Below are 5,796 nucleotides of genomic sequence, written 5' to 3'. Positions count from 1 at the left end.
TTTTACAGCACAGTATCTGGGCACAATGCCAAGCTGGCCTGGAATGCTGAGATTCAAGTAATCCTTCAGTTTTAGTGTTGTGTAACTTTTTCTAGCGAGACAGGTGACTGACTAGTCAGGGTGCCAGTGACAGACTAAAGTACAAGTCCACCTATTAGAACATAGGCCTGTAGTTTAGGCCAGATTCCATAACCTGAGTTAGGCCATGCCTCCCTGCAGCTTTCTCCAGAACAGAGTTAGGAAGCTGTCTTGCTGCGGCATATTATAGCAGATCCTAGTTTGTCATAACCAGTTTCTTTATAGTCTTTGTCATATAAACAATGTGACTGCCACCCTTAAAAGGTTATGAAAAAGAAAAATTAGATCTTTCCTTTGTCTTGGGGGTTGGTCTAAGACTCCTGGGTTCCTGAGGGTGGGGCTGCTGGAGAGATTCTCTGAAGAGGCTCCTCTGATCTTCTCCCACTGTTTCATGGCAGAGTCTCTCTCTATGTCTCTCTTTCCTTTACACACACAATTGTCAAGACACTCAAGGTGTCTCAGCAGAGATGTGGTATTAAGAACAGTGTAGATGAGGTTAGTTTCTAGAAGGAAGCAACCATGTTTGAAAAACAACAGCGGGTCTGTTTTTCTCCACCTTTCTTTCATTTCTGAAAATGATGTCTAACTGAAGGTCAGACAAGACAAATCAGAGGATTGACTGAAGAGAAAGCAGAAAAACAGAGAGATGTGGGGGTTGCGGGTGAGCCAGTATTACTGGGAGAGTTTTACAAAGAAAGGTTGAGGAGAGAACAAGCTAGACACAGGTGAAGACAAAATAAGCCAGGGAATGAGAAGGAGCCAGAAGATTAGAACAGATTACTAAAGATAGTTTGAGGCCAAAGAGAACAATTCAGTCAGAAGCTGAGAAAAGCCAGATTGAATCAGTCAGCTTGGAGAGGCATTTGAGCCAGAACAGCTGAGTTGAACCAGCCAGTCAGAGTTCAGAAAGAGCTAGAAAGGGTGAGTTTATTCAGCAGTAAGTCTCAGAGGCTGAAAACATTCTAGGCCTGGATTAGCTTGTACGATTGTACAGAGAAGCTTCCAGAACTAGGCCTAGGTTAGGAGATGGAGGCAGTAAGCCTCAGAGACAATTACATCTGGCTAGTAAAAGATATTTTTACAGAACATTATTAGCCAGGTGTGGTGGCACTCATAGAGGCAGCTGAATCTTTCTGAGTTCAAAGCCATCTTGTTTTATATAGTGAGATCCTATCTCAAAAAAAGCCAAAGCCTCAATCAAAAGCAAAACAAAAAGGACAACATTTTAAAAATAAGTATCAGAAAAACCTCAGGCAAAGTGAAAAGGTTACCTCAGGTTGTGGGCAAACAGCAGCAGTGGGTCTGTTTTTCTCCATCTTTCTTTCTGGTACTGGGGAACCCAGGTGAAATGTTTCACCTGGGTTTGAAGTACAAGTGGGGTGGGGGACACTGAGGTTGATTTTCCTTTTGGGTAAGAGATTTAGTAATTCCCTAGGCAGGTAGATAGAATGGTTAGGGAAAGCAGTGATTTCTGATGAGAGTTTGGACCCGTAAGATACAGAGGTGCCTTTTTGTAAATCTCGGAAGATGAGAAAGGTTTCGTGTAGTCTGGCTGTCTGATTACCCTGTGGGTGGCAGGGGAGGGGAAGGAGGGTCTTGCCAGGGGGGAAATGTGTGACTCTGGGACTCTGGCTAAGTGTTCCTTTTACACAGGATAGGGGTGTGTGTTACCACCTGTACTCCTCTGATGCCCTGGAGTCTGGTAACATGAGCCTGTGAACTTGTTTAGGGAAGTGAGAATGGCCTCTGCCCTTTTCTGTAATCCCCACACCCTTGGGAATCCTTAACTCTGTTAAGGAAGTTAGATTCGCTGCTCCTCCGCAGCCTCTGGAAGGAAGAGGCTGCTGCAGGTGGGCGTGGCCTGAGTGGTTCTCTGGATTCTAACACCCGGCTCTTGCTCATGCTGTCAGCCAAGCTCTCTACCGAGTTGGCTCTGCCCCCAGTACTGTAAAGATTGCTTCAGAAAGCAGGTCTGGTTTGATTTCTCATTTCTCAGGGCCCTTAACTTAGGCTGTATTGATTCTGTGATTTTCTGGCCACCGGCTGGTTGGCTTCCTAATTGTTCCTCTTAGTTATTCTTTGGCTGTTTGAAGCTCGGCCTCCATGAGTGTTCTGTGACATCTCCTCACTCCAAACTTTACAAGTCAACTTTTTGCGCCTTCCAGTCTTGCTGATGTCAATAGTATCATCGTTTTCTTTGGCTGGGAGGAGAGTCATCTTTCTAGGACCCATTACAAGAAGGGGCATGACTATCTTCTTTCACCTCTCAGCCTGTGGTGTTGCTACTTGCTAGCTTGCCAGACCTGTAGTAATACAAGGGAGTTAAATGTCTTTCCTCTGTACTCTAAGACTCAGTAAGTCATGGGTACACTAAAATTTGGAATTGCAAACCAATTCACTGTGTGCACAAGCATGTAAGCCTCACAAAATGTAAGCCTCAAAGGGCAGTTGGAACTTGTCTAATGTCCTGAACCACAGAGAGCTCTAGAGGCTTGGGCCTTCTAGAAGCAGGTGGCCAACAGGTGAGGGTGAGGGGACAAAGGCGCAACGAAAAGATTGTCTTGCTGTGCAGACAAAGGCTCTGGAATACTAGCCCTGCCCTTAGAAGGTGGTGCTGGCCTGTGGCAGTCTCAGCATGAGCAAGGATCTGTTAAGTCTGAAATCACCGGGGACTGCCACTCACATATGCAATTGGTGAGAATGTTTTATTTCGAGAAAACCTACATGCAGGGGTCAAACCATTTTACAAAATGGCGACCCTAGCAAAGGCTTGCAGGCCTTTTTATAGGAAACTCAGTTTCCTATAAAAATTCTAGCCAGGGGTTAGTTTGTAGAAGGAAGCAACCATGTTTGAAAATGCTGTCTAATTGAGGGGCAGACAAGACAAATCAGAGAAACCACCTCATTGGTGGGTGCCAGGAAGTTACAAGGACCAATTCTTCATTGGCTTGTGTCCAGGTGGTCAGTGTGCTGCATTCCTGTGCCATGAAAGTTTAACTACAGGATGAGATAAGGCTGCCCAGCACAAATGCCCTATTCTGAGACAAGATGTTTTCCTATTCTTGTGGTTATCTCTAGGCTGTTCCTTGGGTAGGGGATTTTATGGTCTTATTCCTGGAATTGGTGACCTATGGCCTGGTTCCTGGGACTGATGACTTTTCTTTTAAAGTCAGGCCTGGTCCTAAAATGGAGAAAAAATGGAGTTTATGTCATCCTTTCAGATCCTCAGTTTGTACAACTGTGAGATGACCTCATGTAGATTGTCTTTAGGCAGATACATCCCAGCAAATGCCACTGCCCGTTGTCTGCTGTGTACCAATGGAGACAGATGTACATTTATTACAAGGTGGATGATTTTCAGGGCAACACCTGTGTCTGCCCTCCTTCTAAGAAACCATCTCAAAATAGGACATAAAGTCTGATTTGGGGAGGCATATTTTGGTGTACCCATGTATACACTGTAAACACTGAGTGCTAAATCTTTGAAGGACTGAAAATTGAAGCCAGGCATTTACATGCTAAACAAGTGCTCCAGCTATAACCATGGTTATTACTAGCAACCCCTTGTTGGGGATTAAATCCTCCACATACCTTCACACACAGTGTTTTGTTTTGGGGTGTAATTTTGATATATGGCGCAGGCTGGTCTTAGGTCTTTATTTGGCCTGGTCTGACCTTGAGCCTGAGATCTTCTTGGCTCAGTCTCTTGAACGCTGGAATTCACAAGTGTCTGCTTCCAGGCCCAGAATTTTATGCTTATATTTTTTCCTATTACTTGTTTTCCTTTTTTTCTTATTCTCTCTTCTTCCTTCCCATCCATCATTTCACTGCAGAACCTGGGGTGGCCTCATACATAAGGTAAGACTCCTGCGTGCTGACATTACAGACATCACTACACCCCGCTTGAGGTTTTCGTCCAGTGTCTGACGGTCAGAAATCTAACTTTACTTGATTTGATCAAGGCGTGACTTGAAAGCCACACCAAGTGCCTGAGGTTAATAATGTTGGGGAGTTAATTTTGACACAAGATCTTATGTTATCTTGGCTGGCCTCAAACTCACTGTAGCTAAGGATGACTTTGAACTTCTGACCCTCCTGCCTCTGCCTCCCATGTGCTGGGATTACACACATGCCCCCTCATGGCTGGTTTATGTGGTGCTAGGGATAAAACACAGGGCGGGTGTGTATGTAGAGTGAACTGAGTCCTCTACCAGCTGAGCTACTTCATCGCCCAAGGCTATGTATGCACGTGTGCATGTATGTTTGCATGTGTTAGAGACAGGGTCTATGTAGTCCTGGCTGATCTGGATTTCACTATGTAGACTTGTGAACTCACTGTCTTGAACTCTGCTGCTGCTTCTTTCCTAGTGCTGGGGCTAAAGGCCTGTGCCACCATGCCTGCCCCAAGGTTATTAAAAGGAAAATGAATATCCACTCCATTCCTAAGGGGAAAAAGTTTTCTGAAAAGTTCTTAGTCACAAATGGCCAGCCGGGAAAAAGAAGGACGTCAGTAATAAGTCACAAGCCTTAAAGAATGAAAGAGAGTACCTTTCTCTCTTTTCTTGAGATAGGTGATCAGTGTTTCTCAAATCGCCTGTAAATTGTTCATCTCAGGCTGTTCTCCTGCCTCAGCTTCCTGATTATCTTTGACTGTACAAGTATGCCACTACCCCTCGTTTTAAGTTTTTTTTTAAAATCTAGGGCTTTTGCTTTCAGTGTTGAGGGCTGAATGACGCAGAACTTCCTCAACAAGCTCCTTACTCACACTGCATTCTTTTTCTTAAATTATTTTAAAAGTTTTATTTACATTTTGTGTTTTGCATCCATGTATGTCTATGCGAGAGTGTCAAGACAACCTAGAGCTGGAATTCTACACAGTTGTAAACTACCATGTGGGTGCTGGGATTTGAACCCCGGTCCTTTAGCAAGGGCAGCCAGTGCTCTTAACCACTGAGCCATTTCTCCAGCATGTCCCCCCCTTCCTCTGCATTCTTAAATGTGTTTTAAAGGGTGGGCCCAGCCAGCTGTGACGCTCTCCACCTGGCATTACAAATACACATCGCTGCATCTGGGTTTATCCAGCTTTCCTTTCTTGTACCTGCCTCAGCACGACCCAAAGGAAGTCTCAAGGCCCGATTCCTTTAACCTAGAATGCTAGCTTGAGTCCTTACGACAACCACCAACTAGAAAGTTTTGAAACACTGCAGTGTACGTCTATGGCTTTTTTAAAAATTTAATTATGTGTCTGTGCACGTGAGTGCAAGCTGCCCGTGGAGACCAGGTGTTGGGTCCTCTGGAGGTACAGTTAAGAGGTTTGCGCGGCGTGGGTGATGAAAGCCTAAAACGGAGGAGCGGTACGCAGTCCTTACCATCGAGCCGCCTCCCCAGCCCTATTTTTATCTTAAAAAGTCTGAAAATGACTCATTTGCATACAACTTCAGCTGCTGGAGGGATGGGTTCTAAATACTACACAGCTGTTATTCTTGCTTTCGTTTTGATAGCAGCAACACTTGGATACGAACTGAATTTACCTAGTAACCACTGCGGTTTGAGGTGTAAACACAAGAAACAGGAAGAACAAAAAACCCCCAAGCCCATCAACGGTGCTGAAGGGTGCAGCGCGCTCACGCACCGCGCAGTTGCCAAGTCCCACCCCCCGCCCCCCGCGCCGGTCCCCTATTGGTCCACGCTGCAGCGCCGGGCGAGCGCGCGCCCGGA

The sequence above is a fragment of the Psammomys obesus genome, unplaced genomic scaffold, assembly GCF_907164565.1.
Source record: "Psammomys obesus unplaced genomic scaffold, mPsaObe1.curated_primary_1811, whole genome shotgun sequence".
Taxonomy (NCBI): domain Eukaryota; kingdom Metazoa; phylum Chordata; class Mammalia; order Rodentia; family Muridae; genus Psammomys; species Psammomys obesus.
Note: the sequence above shows the minus strand (reverse complement) of the source record.